Raw genomic sequence first — 15,908 nt, 5'->3', positions numbered from 1 at the left:
CAGCAGCCCCTGTTACATGATAGCAGTGCCAATCTGAGGGACCACCTTCATGCACAGAACTAGTCCTATACAAGGCAGTGCAGCCTCTCACATCACATCCGATTTTGCATACAATTGCCGGTAGTGTTGAGCTCATTGAATTGCACTTGTTTGATTTCTGCACTTTTTTTTATCAAACATTGTGTTTGTTAAAGTTTTTACAGCAAATAATATAAAATCTGGTTATTCTGGAAACTATTCTGTTTTATGTCATAAATTGGCACATGTGTAGATTTTTACTAAAAGGTATACAATCATGGGTTAAAACATACCAGAATTGGGCTTCAAATTTAAAGCCAAAGGTAATAGGAAATGAAGAGCCGTTTTCGGAGCCAAAACAGCCGACTCACCAAAAAATCGCATTTTACCCATCACTACATCACAGAGATTATATAACGATAGATCACAGAAGATCCCACTATGAAATTTGTGATCAATGAGATCAACCTAAGGAAGAACCTTTCTCTTATTCACAGACATCTGGGCTTTTCACCATTTGCCAAAAAGAAGTTAAACAAATAGTAAAAGAGCTATAAACCTGGGTCACATGGAGCGTTTCCCCGACCTCCCCTCCCCCATCACCATCAATATCATGGAGACGACACCGCACAGATCCATCATCTGAGAAATCATCACAGAATAGAAAGATCCCTCCAGATCACAGATCACAGCTGTATAATGATCAGCAGATCCTCCATATATAATGATCCCGGAGAGATCAAGTCAGGAGGAGGTGACAGGAATCCACCAAGTGACCACCAGAGGAAAATCTGCATAGCTCCACCCCCTTGTGGAAACCACGCCTCCTTCCTCCAGAGCTCCTCCCACCCCCACAATCAGCAGCACAAGCCCTGGAGCCTCAGGGGAGGAAGATTGCTGCCTTCAATCCCAGGGAGGTGGTATACATCACAGGAGGAGTTGGGGCATATACACATCACAGGAGGGGATGGGGACATATACACATCACAGGAGGGGATGGGGACATATACACATCACAGGAGGGGATGGGGACATATATGTACCGCCCCACTCTCAGCAGCCGAGCTGCTCTGATCCGGTCCTTCTGTGGGTGGCTCGAGGGTCTCCAGACCCGGCGTTCTCGCGGTCACTTCAAATGAAAAGGGGAGGGATGGTGGGTGTAGGACGTATATGTACGGGCTGAGCCGTACAGAGTTCGTGACGCCACCCACGGTATGTGGTGATATTGGACTCCACCACTGCAGTTACGGGGCACCTGGGGGAGAGGTGTACCGCCCCGCGGGCTCGGCTGCGACGGCCGAGCCGCTCGGATCTGTGCTCGCACTGCGAGTGGTGGCTCGAGCCTCTCACGGACCCAGGGGTCACGTTGCTCTGCAAGGGAGTTGGAGCTACACACGGGGATTTGGGGTGTTTGGATTTGAGGTGATAGTTCGTGACGCCACCCACGGGTTGTGGTGATTGTGGACACCACCGCTGCGGTGAAGGTACGGGGATCCCGGGAGCGGTGTAATGGCGCAGCTAGGTGTTGACCCCTCCGAGGGTAGGGGTTGTTGGTCCCGGGGTCCGGTAGGCCGAGGCCCGGGTGTAGTGTTGCGGTGCACCGTTGCGGTGAAGGTACGGGGATCCCGGGAGCGGTATAATGGCGCAGCTAGGTGTTGACCCCTCCGAGGGCAGGGGCTGTTGGTCCCGGGGTCCGGTGGACCGAGGCCCGGGTGCAGGGTGTAGTGTTGCGGTGCCGGGCGGCGCGGTGCCTGATGGCACTGGTGTACTCACTCTGACACAAGACACTGGAGTTGCTGGTAAACTAAACAGAGTGATGAACGGGGCCCGCAGCCGGCTGCAGCTTGTCCCAGGTCAGGTTGGTAATGTCCGCCTTTCTCCTGCACCATTATATGTGAATCTTGACTCCTGTGCCTAGGCACCGGTAGTCCGCTCCCCGACGTGTATCTATCGTAGGAGCCCGTTTGCCCGCAGACGCTGGCCCTTTGGATCTCTGGCCCTTGGCGGTGGCACTTATCCGGAATGGTTGGGCTGTTGCCTTCAATCGGGACTTAGGTGGGAATGAACCCCTGAGGTCCAGACCGCAATCAGTTAATTTGACTATGGTGGTGGCTTCTAGCCTAGTTCGGGGTCTGAGTATCCTGTCTGGTGCTCCGGTATCCAGTTGGCTCCCCGGTTCGGTTCCGGCGGGCCACTACCCTCTCCCGCTCCCTTATGGTTCCACCGGTCGTATTCCCGGTCTCCTGCAGGCGGCCACTACTGTCTGCCTCCTTGCCAATGGTGACTGGGCTCCAACCCAGCCACCGGAGTAGTCTCTGGCAGGCCTGAGCACAGGTCTGCTTCTGGACTTGAACTTGACCCTTCCAGGGCCTGAGCTAGACGCCAACTCTCTTTCCACACAACTCCTGTTTTTCCCGCCTCCAGGCCTGTGAACTCCTCGGTGGGTGGAGCCAACCACCTGGCTCCACCCCCCCTGGTGTGGACATCAAAACTGGAGGGTGGTAACAAGGCTTTTAGTTTGACTGATGTTACATAACTGGGAAGGGGGTGTGTAGTGTTGTTGTGTCTACCTGGGTCGACCAGGATAGTCCAGGGCGTCACAGATGTTGCGCAGCAAGTTATTAACCCCTCCGTGGGCAGGGATGGTGGCCCCGGGACCCGTTGGGGTTTGGTGGTTCAGAGAGATGGGCGAACGCAGGGTGCTGATGTACTCACTATTAGAAAAGCACACGAGTCTCTGGTAAACCAAGGTGATGGTGGTCGGTGCCCGCAGCCGGCTGCGTTAGGGTTCCCCCTACTCGGCTGGTGGTCTCTGTCTTTCTCCCGCACCTGTTTAGAATGGTGGACTGCCTGTGCTTGCAACTTCAGGAGTCCGCTCCTGGCTAGTTGTCGCATAGGGAGCCCTTTGCCCACAGACGCTGGCCCGTGGGATCTCTGTGCCCTGGCGGTGGCCTCTTATCCCCCTCAGTGGGCTGTTGCCTTCAATCGGGACTTTGGGTGGGACAGGACCTCTAGTCCTGGCCGCAATTAGTTAATTAACTAGTTGCAGTCACTTCTGGGCCTAGCTTCAGGGTCTGAGTACCCCCCTGTGTGCTACGGTTTCTGAGTCGGTTCCCCGGGTCGGTACTGATGGGGCACTACCATGTCCCGGTCCACCTCGGTTCTACCGAGCCGTCTTCCCGCCTCCTGCAGATGGAGACCGCCATCTGCCTCCTAGCCAAAGGCACCAGGGCTCCTACCCTGGCACCTGTCCAACTTAGGGTATTTGCCTCACACAGCTCCAGCCCACACTCTTCTCCAACTTGAACTCTAAACACAAACTGACTTTTCCCCGCCCTGGGCTGTCTAAAACTCCTAGGTGGGCGTCTTCCAACCGCCTGGTTCTGCCCCCTGGCGTGTCTATCAAGCCCTTAGGGGGGTGACTAGGGTTTTAAGGGTTGGCTGTGTGTTACCTGTGGGGGAAGGGTGTAATGCGGGGCCCCATTTGTGACTACCTGGCCCGGCCAGGGCGTCACACTTCCATCCACCTCCTTGAGATTGAAGGCAGCAATGTCCCTTCCCTGAGGCTCCAGGGCTTGTGCTGCTGATTGTGGAGGTGGGCGGATCCTTGGAGGAAGGAGGTGTGGTTTCCAGAAGGGGGTGGAGCTATGCAGATTCCCCTCTGGTGGTCACTTGGTGGATTCCTGTCGCCTCCTCCTGACTTGATCTCTCCGGGATCATTATATATGGAGGATCTGCTGATTATTATACAGCTGTGATCTGTGATCTGGAGGATCTTTCTATTCTGTGATGATTTCTCAGATGATGGATCTGTGCGGTGTCGTCTCCATGATATTGATGGTGATGGGGGAGGGGAGGTCGGGGAAACGCTCCATGTGACCCAGGTTTATAGCTCTTTCACTATTTGTTTAACTGCTTTTTGGTAAATGTTGAAAAGCCCAAATGTCTGTGAAGAATAGAAAAATTATTTTAGTGTCTGAGGCTGAAGATCTCCAGTGTGATCTCTGTGACTGCAGCACAACATAGGGATCCACTAAGGGAATTATTGAAGGAAAATGGGGAATTTGCATAACTCCGCCTACTTATGGGAAAAGGGCGAGTGAAGACCCTCTCCGAAAGCTTCACAGGCCCTGGAAGAATCAATGGTATCAACTAACAACCGAGTGTGACCCAAGAATGGCGATCACCGGCCGGAGGCAGCAGAGACCGGAGGATTTATTACTGCAGTGAATTATTCCTGGAAGAGATGGAAGCGTCTCACACAACGGGATCTGTAAGAAGATCAACTGCCTTCAGATTCCTCAGGACCTACGCCTCTGTGACCGGGATCTTCTCACACAGGAGATCCCAGAGGTCACCTACTTCCTCCAAGGATCCTTATCCACAAGCCCCGGAGCCTCAGGGGAGGAAACTTGTCTCCTTTATTCTCAATGAGGTGGATGGAAGCGTCTCACGATGGAGAAGATCCTCCTGCACCAAGGATCCATCTCGGCCTCCATAACTAGGTGTGAGAAGATCCCGGTCACAGAGGATCAGATACTGAGGGGATCTGGAGACGCCTCGGTGCAGTGGGATCTTCTTACAGAACCTGTTGTGTGACTCGTGAGACGTCTCCATCCATTACCATAAGACCCCAGCGATGATGATGAGGAGACCCCGGGATGAAGCGTTACTCGCCATTCTTCTCTTATGTAGAGTCCAGCAAATCTCCGGCTCCAGGGAAATGTGTAACTATAAAAGCTCCTCACGAGATTGTTACTTCTCATCACAGAGATTATATAACGATAGATCACAGAAGATCCCACTATGAGATTCGTGATCAATGACATGAATTTAGGGAATAACTTTTCTATTCTTCACAGACATTTGGGCTTTTCAGCATTTACCAAAAAGTAGTTAAACAAATAATAATAATAAAAAAAAGCTATAAACCTGGGTCACATGGAGCGTTTCCCCGACCTCCCCTCCCCCATCACCATCAATATCATGGAGACGACATCGCACAGATCCATCATCTGAAAAATCATCACAGAATGGAAAGATCCCTCCAGATCACAGATCACAGCTGTATAATAATCAGCAGATCCTCCATATATAATGATCCCAGAGAGATCAAGTCAGGAGGAGGTGACAGGAATCCACCAAGAGACCACCAGAGGGGAATCTGCATAGCTCCACCCCCTTCTGGAAACCACACCTCCTTCCTACAAGGATCTGACTCGCGCACCCCAGGGCTATGGGACACCCGGTGCCGGGCCGGACTAGTCCGGGGGTCGTCAGTGGTGGCGGGGGCCGACTCCGTGGCCCTGGTGGGAGTCAGTTAAATATGGCTGATGACTTGGGGTTTGTGTTCGTGACGCCACCTGTGGTATGCGGCTATTAAGCCGCCGCTGCTGTGTGAGGCCTCCGGGGTGATGGTACGGCAGCAATGGTGGTACTGCTCCCCACAGGTGGAGCGGTGCCCCGGGGACACTGTTGGTGCTCGTGAGAGTCTATGGTGTTGTGTGGATAACACGGTGCAGGGCCGACAGGCAATGAAAGAACCAGTCACAAACAACAGTCTCTTTACCTTCTCCTCTTTTACTTCACAAATGGTTAGTCCTGGGAGACCGTTACAGGTGGTAGAGGGCTCCGGCCGGCCTGGAAGTAACGGAGATGTCGTTTTGGCCAGATGAGTATGAGGCCTACTCCTGTACTTTCCTTACTGTGATAGGACCTTGCTCTCTGAATTTAGCAATGGCCCTCTTGCTGCTGGGACTGTTGGTGCGTCCCTTTCCCTCTGTAGCAGGCTGCGCAGGCCCTCTCTGGTGCTTCTCTGCTGGAGTCCACACAGTGCCCTGGTGATGCAGCTGTACCTTCAGGCTGTTTATGGGCCAGGTGCTTGCAGCTCTCCTGCCCTTCGGATTCGGCTACCAGGGAGTATTTTAGGCCCTGGTGGGCACAGACTCCGATGTCCGAGTCTCTTCTGTGCCTCTCTGCTCTTCCTGCTTCCCTGGGCCAAGCTACTCCAGCTCCAGGCCCCAGTCCGCAGGACAGCACACTCTGCGTCTGGACTCTCTGCTTTTTCTCTACAGACTGACCACTACTTCCTCCCTCAGGTCAGACTTGAGGAATGCTCCCTGGAACTCCAGGTTCAGAGCTCCCCCTGTTGGCTTGAGGGAGAAACTGCGTTGGATGTTGAACTTACTGGCCAATAGACCTCCCAATTACCTCCAGGCTCAGCATTAACCCTTTGGAGGGGTAATGCTGTTGTGGCGACCAGGTCCTGGGGCGCCACACTAGCCGAAGACGGCTCGGTGGAACCGTGGTGGACCGGGACAGGGTTGTAGCCTGCCGATACTGACCCAGGGAACCAACTCGTAAACCGGAGCACACAGGGGGTACTCAGACCCTGAAGCTAGGTCCAGAAGCGACTGTAACTGATTAATTAACTGATTGCGGCCAGGACTAGAGGTTCTGTCCCACCCAAAGTCCCGATTGAAGGCAACAGCCCACCGAGGGGGATAACAGGCCACCGCCACGGCTCAGAGATCCCACGGGCCAGCGTCTACGGGCAAAGGGCTCCTTAGGCGACAATTAGCCGGGAGCGGACTCTTGAAGTTGCAAGCGCAGGTAGTCCACCATTCTAAACAGGTGCGGGAGAAAGACAGAGACCACCAGCCGGGTGGGGGAAACCCGAACACAGCCGGCTGCGGCTCCAGGGCTTGTGCTTCTGATTGTGGAGGTGGGAGGAGCCTTGAGTGAAGGAGGTGTGGTTTCCACAAGGGGGTGGAGCTATGCAGATTCCCTCTGGTGGTCACTTGGTGGATTCCTGCCACCTCCTCCTGACTTGATCTCTCCGGATCATTATATATGCAGGATCTGCTGATTATTATACAGCTGTGATCTGGAGGGATCTTTCTATTCTGTGATGATTTCTCAGATGATGGATCTGTGCGGTGTCGTCTCCATGATATTGATGGTGATGGGGGAGGGGAGGTCGGGGAAACGCTCCATGTGATCCTGGTTTATAGCTCTTTTACTATTTGTTTAACTGCTTTTTGGCAAATGCTGAAAAGCCCAAATGTCTGTGAAAAATAGAAAAGCTATTCTTTAAGTTGATCTCATTGATCACAAATCTCACAGTGGGATCTTCTGTGATCTATCGTTATTTAATCTCTGTGATGAGAAGTAACAATCTCGTGAGGAGCTTTTATAGTTACACATTTCCCTGGAGCCGGAGATTTGCTGGACTCTACATAAGAGAAGAATGGCGAGTAACGCTTCATCCCGGGGTCTCCTCATCATCATCGCTGGGGTCTTATGGTAATGGCTGGAGACGTCTCACGAGTCACACAACAGGTTCTGTAAGAAGATCCGACTGCACCGAGGCGTCTCCAGATCTCCTCAGTATCTGATCCTTTGTGACCGGGATCTTCTCACACCTAGTTAAGGAGGCCGAGATAGATCCTTGGTGCAGGAGGATCTTCTTCATTGTGAGACGCTTCCATCCACCTCCTTGAGAATAAAGGAGACAATTTTCCTCCCCTGAGGCTCCGGGGCTTGTGGATAAGGATCCTTGGAGGAAGTAGGTGACCTCTGGGATCTCCTGTGTGAGAAGATCCCGGTCACAGAGGCTTAGATGCTGAGGGATCTGAAGGCAGTGGATCTTCTTACAGATCCCGTTGTGTGAGACGCTTCCATCTCTTCCAGGAATAATTCACTGCAGTAATAAATCCTCCGGTCTCTGCTGCCTCCGGCCGGTGATCGCCATTCTTGGGTCACACTTGGTTGTTAGATGATACCATTGATTCTTCCAGGACCTGTGAAGCTTTCGGAGAGGATCTTCACTCGCCCTTTCCCATAACGAGGCGGAGCTAGGCAAATTCCCCATTTAGCATTGATGATTCCCTTAGCAGATCCCTATGTTGTGCTGTAATCATAGGGATCACACTGGTGATCTTCAGCCTCAGTAATAACTTTTCTATTCTTCACAGACATTTGGGCTTTTCAGCATTTACCAAAAAGCCATTAAACAAATAATAAAAGAGCTATAAACCTGGGTCACATGGAGCGTTTCCCCGACCTCCCCTCCCCCATCACCATCAATATCATGGAGACGACACCGCACAGATCCATCATCTGAGAAATCATCACAGAATAGAAAGATCCCTCCAGATCACAGATCACAGCTGTATAATAATCAGCAGATCCTCCATATATAACGATCCCGGAGAGACCAAGTCAGGAGGAGGCGCCAGGAATCTACCAAGAGACCACCAGAGGGTAATCTGCATAGCTCCACCCCCTTCTGGAAACCACGCCTCCTTCCTCCAAGGATCCTCCCCCAGAGGTGGGTCATGCGCACTATGAAGCCGAGTGTACATGTTCCAGCTTCAAACTGTACAGTCATGTGCCAGTCCTTTATATTGACCACACATGTATTTATACAAATACAGTCATGGCCAAAAGTTTTGAGAATGACACCAAAATGCTATTTTCACATGATCTGTTGTGTCGCGGGCGGAGGAGGGGACGCTGCGCTCTCCCACTGCTCGGGTCCGGCTGCTGCTGCTGCTGCTCGGTGGTGGCTCGAGCGGTGGGCCGGATCCCGGGGACTCGAGCGGCGCTCCTCGCCCGTGAGTGAAAAGGGTGGGGATTGTATTGTGGGGATTTGGTGATTGTCCGTGACGCCACCCACGGTTGTGGTGATATTGGTGACACCACCGCTGCTCTGGACGGGGATCCCGGGAGCGATGACAAGGAGCAGCCTGGATGTTAGTTCTCCCCTCCGTGGGTAGGGGGTTGGTTGTCCCAGGGCCCGGTGATGGGGTAGGGATGGCAGGCGGGCTACAGTGCCTGGTGAGGTGCAGGGTCGCGGGGGCAGCGCTGTGCCGCACGGCACGGTGGTACTCACTCAGCCAATGATGAGGACACAGTTCTCGGTAAAACACACTGCTGGATGGACGGGTCCCACAGACGGCTGCGGTGTTTCTCCTCCCGGCAGGTTGATGGTGACTGCCTTTCCCTGCACCTGTGTAGTGTGTACGGTTCCAATGGGTTCCCACCGGTAACCCGCTCCCCAGCTTGGATATGTGCTGAAGGAGCCCCTTTTGCGCGCAGGCTCTGGCCCTGGAACTGTAGCCTTGGCGGTGACTGTGTTTCCCTCTAACGGTTGGACTGTTGCCTTCTGTCGGGACTTGGCTGCTGGGAAACCCAGGAGGTTCTCTTCGCTAACGGATTTGACCAATTTCACGGCGACTCCTAGCCTTGTCGGGGTCCGTAAGCCCCTGCCGGGTGGTGCTGGCTTCTCTTTGCGTACCGGTCCGGTACCGCCGGGCCACCGCCCGTCCACGGTCCTTACGGCTAGCTCCAATAGGCCTCTCCTGCACACGGTCACCACCGTCTGCCAACCTTGCTGTTCCGTCCGGGCCACACACCCGGACCAACTTCAGGCTGCTTAACTGCCACTTCACTCCTCTCACTTTTACTTCCAAAACTCATCTGCCTGCTTTTCCCGCCTCCAGGACTGTGAACTCCTCGGTGGGCGGGACCAACCACCTGGCCCACCCCCTGGTGTGAACATCAGCCCCTGGAGGAAGGCAACAAGGGTTTTTGTTTGACTTTGGAGTGCCTGACCGGGAGTGTGGGGTGTGGTGGTGTAGTGCCTGTGACGTCCTGGCTTGCCCAGGGCGCCACAGTTGCCCTCTGGTTTTTAATTGTTGTGCTGTTTCTATTTGTCTTAGTTAAAACTGTTATTTAATGTTTTTCATGCCTGTCTCTGCTGCCATCTACTTGTCAGACTTTTCAGCTCCTCTGTTTCCTTTGCCCAGCCCATGGGAGTGTCTGATGACCCTCTTGCATCACTTCCTGGGATGTTCATTCCAGCCAGAGCTTTTGTGAGAGCAAGATCCCTTATAGGAGCTACTAGAAGCAAAGTCTTCTGACCATGTAGTAGCTTCAGAGGCAAGCATCACTGAGAATTACAATGCCAGGTACTTGGATTACTGCACTCTGCATTTCCTAACCTTTGGAGAAAATAAACCACCATTGTTTCATCTCAGCTTGTGCATGTTTCACTCTGGAGCGCTCTGGTCCTGTCTGCCTCACCTATAGGAAAAACGAAGGTAAGACTCTCACAACCTCTCACAGCTACGCACCTTCCATCGCCTTTAAGTGGGGACAGAACAGTCAGAAGACTGCTTAAGAGCTCAATACCCCGGCTACAGATCCCTAAGAGCCCTGTAACTTCCCATGTAATCTGCCTAGCAACAAGCCTTGTGCACTAGTCTGCCTGCACAGTGCATGCCTGGACAAGCCTAAGGGGAAGCTCTCCCATCTGCCACGTCCTGTGTCACCTCTGCTGCATTGTAAAGGGACAGTTTATGCACCTGCTGTTTCTCTCCTGCTATACGCCTTCTATAGACTTGCAGTACATTATACCCCATTACTGCACATCGCTGCACTGCGAACCCCAAATTTTGCTAAAGACACCTTGGGAATCTCATCAGGGAGTCCTTGCAGAGCTGCACAACGATTTTTGGACCCCTATTCAAAAGTCAAGTTTCTTAAAGAGACAGTACACCTTAAATAATCAAAATGGCTGAAAAAGACCTTGGACAGTTCCCCACTGCTGAAACAGAGCAAATACAACCTGATACTGTCCATTATGAAGCGCAGGAGGCAGAGCCCACGCTTTCAGCAGACCAAGTTGTCCGACCGAAGCGCTCTTCCAAACCCACGATAAAGGCCGCTGAAAACTATCACACTATGAAAGATGAGTCATGTGAACACCTGGAAGAACAGTGGGAATGAGTCACCTATTACATGTCAAGACTTGAATCCTCATCAGGTGATGCCGCATGCTTACAAGCCGCTATGGAACGGCTGAACACAGCTCATGAAAGATACAAGAGACTGTCAACAAGGTACATTACCTTTCTAAAAGACTCTAAAATTGATGAAGCGCTTTCAGACCTGAGCAAGTCAGAAGAGGTAGACAAGGAAAGAGATGCCAAGGTGCAAGATGCCATAGACAAGGCCGAACACCGTATCTCACCAGCAAGAAACCAAATCACACCGATCAACCTCATCTAGACGTTCCTCTCGGTCATCCGGGTCATCATCCTCAAGAAGCTCAGCCCTGAGCGACAGGATACTAGAGGCCCGCATAAGAGCAGAGGAATCCAAGGTGAGACGTTCCTTCACAGAAAGAGAAGTAGAGGAAGAAGCCAAAAGGGCAGAAGCAGAAGCCAAAAGGGCAGAAGCAGAAGCCAAAAGGGCAGAAGCAGAAGCCAAAAGGGCAGAAGCAAAAGCCCTTGCAAAAGCAGAAGCCGCTAAAGCAGAAGCCCATGCAAAAGCAGAAGCTGCTAAAGCGGAAGCCAAAAGGGCAGAAGCGGAGGCTCGGATAAAGATTCTTCGGTCACAGATGGAAGAGGAAGTTGCGCTAGCTAAAGTGAGACTACTTGAGCAAGCATTGATCCAAGGTCCTGATCCAGCTGACTCGCCACCACTGGAAGCAGACAATCCAGTTGATCGCACAAGAGACTATGTACTGAATCAGTTACCCGTAGCAACCCCGGTTTGCATTACCGTCCAAGCCGACAACACCGAAACCTCCAACTTACCTCTACCATTGCCAGTGCCACCTAAAGCACCCGAGCAAATGAATAACAGTCACCAAGAGGTGCCCTCTCAAACACAGTCACCACGGCAAGATGGCAACCAAGTGTTTCCTGACCCACTTCCACAGCTCAAGCAGCGGTCATCAGAATCTACAGAGGCTAAACCACAGCTCAACCCTGCAGCAACGTCATTTTACCTGGGAACATCTCATCCATTCATGCCAGGCAGCCCATACGCCCCAGGGGCATCACGAGTTGTCGTGGCAACAAGTGGTGAGAAATCAGATATGTCTGAGTTTGCCAGGTTCATGGTGAGCAGAGAGCTAATCAACACTAGTCTCACGAAGTTCGATGATCGTGCAGAGAGCTACAGGGCCTGGAAAGCAACTTTCAAGGCAGCCATCGCCAATCTCAACTTCACTGCGGAACAGGAGCTCGACCTCCTGATCAAGTGGTTGGGCCCAGGCTCTACAAACCGTATCAAGAGCCTCAGAACCGTCTATGTGGGACAAGCAGAAGCAGGTCTCGCTGCTGCATGGCAGAGACTGGAACGCACCTTTGGCAGCGCAGAAGCAATAGAGAAAGCCCTATTCAAGAGACTGCAGGACATCCCAAAGATCAACCTTAAAGAAGTCCACAAGCTTCAAGACCTAAGTGATCTGCTCATGGAGCTGGAGCTCGCCAAAAGAGATCCTCGTCTGTCTGGGCTGTGCTACCTGGATACAGCCCATGGAGTGAACCCAATTGTGGTGAAGCTGCCATACAGTCTGCACGAGAAATGGGCAACGTCAGTCTCAAGGTACAAAAGAGTGCATGACGTCACCTTTCCCCCATTTATTCACTTCTGCAAGTTCATCGACGAGCAGGCCCAGATGAGGAACGACCCCAGCCTCGACTTCCTAGAGTTCAACACTTCGGCAGCCGCAACATCATCATCAAGGTATGAAGGTGCCATACACAAACGCAGAGACATTAAGAACACTGTGAGTGTCAGGAAGACTGAGCTACCATCACCTGCAGCACGCACAGATAAACAGAACACCATCTCATCACGAGATAAGTCTTTCAATCAAGAATGTCCCATCCATAAAAAACCGCATTCACTGAACAAGTGCAGAGGGTTTAGATCTAAAACCCTACAGGAGCGCAAGAAAGTCCTCACAGAGCTTGGGATCTGTTTCAAATGCTGCGCATCACTTGAGCACATGGCCAAGGATTGTAAATCCATCGTTAAGTGTGAGGAGTGTCATAGCGAAAAACACGTTTCAGCCATGCACCCAACCCAGCTAGCTAGAGACACACCGGCTGCAGTCACCACCACTCCCACTCCAAGTCATGGCGGGGAGCCCAAGAATCAGACTGACACCACCACAGCCGTCTCCTGCTCATGCTCAGAGGTATGTGGAGAGGGCCAAACACAGAAATGTTGTGCCCGAATATGCCTCATCAAGGTTTATCCCGAGGGACCTCCAGAAAAGGCAATGAAGGTGTATGCCATCATAGACGACCAAAGCAACCGGTCCCTAGCAGGAACCAAATTCTTTGAAGCCTTCGGAATTAATGGACCATCAGAACCCTACACCTTGAACACCTGCTCAGGTCGCATTGAGACTAGCGGCAGAAGAGCCCAGGGATTCATTGCTTCTCCTATCAATGGGAAGACTGAAATACCTCTACCAACGCTCGTTGAATGTGACCAAATACCCAGCCACAGGAATGAAATTCCTACCCCAGAAGCTGCATTTCATCAACCACACCTAAGACACCTCGCTAGTGTTATCCCACCTCTGGACAATAACGCAGAGATTCTACTCCTGCTCGGCAGAGACAATCTAAGGGTACACAAGGTGCGACAACAGTGTAATGGGCCTGACTATGCACCATACGCCCAGAGACTGGACTTGGGATGGGTAGTCATAGGAAATGTGTGCGTTGATCGATCAGAAATTGATTCCTTCAAGACTTATGTGCATGGAGATGGGCGCACAACCTGCTTAAAGCCATGTCCTCATCACTATGAAGTGAAAGAGAAGTCTCCAGACACAATACAGCTACCTGACATCGCTTCTTCTCTGCATATCGACAACTTGGGAAGATCAGTCTTTCACACAACCAAGGACGACGATAAAGTAGCCTTGTCAGTAGAGGACAGAGAATTCATCGGAATAATGGACTGTGAGTTTTCTAAAGACAAAACCAACCATTGGGTCTCTCCATTACCCTTCCGATCTACCAGGGTAAGACTCCCAAACAACCGAGCTCAAGCTCAGACCAGATTTAACTCTCTTCAGCGTTCTATGAGCAGCAAACCTGAAATGAGAGAACATATTGTTGCCTTTATGGACAAAATATTCCGCAACAACCACGCAGAACCTGCTCCATTCTTGAAGAAGAACGAAGAGTGTTGGTATCTGCCTTCATTCGGTGTATACCACCCACGAAAACCGAATCAAATCAGGGTTGTCTTCGACTCCAGTGCCAAACATGAAGGCGTATCCCTTAACGATGTTCTCCTCACAGGTCCTAACCTAACAAACAACTTGGTAGGAGTATTGCTGAGGTTCAGAAAAGAGCTTGTCGCCATCACTGCCGATATTGAACAGATGTTCCACTGTTTCCTAGTCAGAGAGGACCACCGGAACTTCCTCAGATTTCTGTGGTACAAGGATAATGACACCAATAAAGAGATGGTGGAATATCGTATGAGGGTCCACGTGTTTGGAAACAGCCCTTCACCCGCAGTTGCAACCTATGGTCTCCGGAGAACCGCATTAGAGGGAGAGTCCGAGTATGGAACAGATGCCAGAGGCTTTGTTGAGAAAGACTTTTATGTAGACGATGGGCTCAAATCACTACCCACCGAGGAAGAAGCCATTGATTTGCTTAAAAGGACTCAAGGCATGCTGTCCCAGGCAAAACTCAGGTTACACAAAATTGCTTCCAATAGCCTGACCGTAATGAGAGCCTTTGAGTCGGGTGATCACGCCCCTGGATTAAAGGACATTGACTTGGGGCTAGACAGTCCACCCGCGCAGAGGAGCCTGGGCATCAGATGGGATCTTGCAGCCGACTCCTCCGGATTTCAAGTAAGTTGCTTTGACAAGCCATTCACAAAACGTGGTGTCCTCTCTATAGTGAACAGCTTGTTCGACCCACTGGGATTTGTGGCGCCTATCACTATACAAGGCAAATCCTTGCTGAGACAATTCTCTGAAACCGTCAAGGACTGGGATACCCCACTCCCTTCTGACAAACAGCAAAAATGGGAAGCTTGGAAACAGTCGTTGTGTGGGTTGAACAACATCCACATCCCAAGATGTTATCTCAAAATCTCCCTCACCTCTAGCATAAAGAAGGAACTGCACATCTTCTCAGACGCCTCCACAGAAGCTATAGCAGCAGTTGCATACCTGAAAGTGACAGACCCCAACGGACAAAACTACGTTGGACTTGTATTTGGCAAGGTGAAGCTGGCCCCGAAGCCCGACCATACCATTCCCAGACTGGAACTCTGTGGCACCGTTTTGGCAGTGGAAATTGCCGACTTCATACGACAAGAACTGTGTGTCGAAATAGATGAGGTCCAATACTACACTGACAGTAAGGTCGTTTTAGGTTACATCTACAATCAATCAAGACGATTTTATGTGTACGTCAGTAACCGCATTGAAAGGATCAGGAGATCCTCCAAACCAGAACAATGGCGTTATGTACCATCTGAACTGAATCCAGCAGATCACGCAACTAGACCTATGTCTATAAGTTCCTTTGCTAACTCCTCTTGGCTTACGGGTCCAGAGTTCCTGCTGAGACAGTCAGAAGAAGGTGTCCAGGAAGCCTTCAGCATCCTAGATCCAGACAACGATCCAGATGTCCGAGCTGAAGTCAATACCCTGGCCACCAGTGCAGAAAAAACTTCCAACCTCGGTTGCCAACGTTTTGAACGTTTCTCCAGCTGGATGAGGCTCGTCAGGACTGTCGCTAGGTTAGTGCATATCGCCAGATGCTGTCGTACTGACCTTAAAACCAAAGACTGTCATCGCTGGCATGTCTGCCAGAAACCCCTTTCTGCTGAGCTGAGAACATCTCCCATAGCGAGTCCCTCATAATACGCCACCTCCAACAGAGTGAATTCGCCATAGAATGGAAGTGTTTATACAACAAACAGCAGATTCCATTAAGAAGTCCTCTCGCCAATTTAAACCCAGTCATCGACAGTTTCGGCTTATTGAGAGTTGGTGGTCGTTTAAATCAGGCTCATCTTGGAGTTGCAGAACAAAGTCCTCT

At 51.5% G+C, this 15,908-nt stretch overlaps 2 pseudogenes; one reads left to right on the top strand and one right to left on the bottom strand.

Annotated features, from left to right (window-relative positions):
- The first annotated feature begins 7,021 nt into the window (after nt 1-7,021).
- Nucleotides 7,022-7,081, top strand: LOC142297961 (U7 small nuclear RNA; annotated as a pseudogene).
- A 917-nt stretch (nt 7,082-7,998) lies between these two features.
- Nucleotides 7,999-8,059, bottom strand: LOC142297929 (U7 small nuclear RNA; annotated as a pseudogene).
- Between the last annotated feature and the right edge of the window lie 7,849 nt (nt 8,060-15,908).

The sequence above is a fragment of the Anomaloglossus baeobatrachus genome, chromosome 3 (genome assembly GCF_048569485.1).
Source record: "Anomaloglossus baeobatrachus isolate aAnoBae1 chromosome 3, aAnoBae1.hap1, whole genome shotgun sequence".
Classification (NCBI taxonomy): Eukaryota; Metazoa; Chordata; class Amphibia; order Anura; family Aromobatidae; genus Anomaloglossus; species Anomaloglossus baeobatrachus.
Note: the sequence above shows the minus strand (reverse complement) of the source record. Positions and strands in the feature narration are given on the sequence as shown.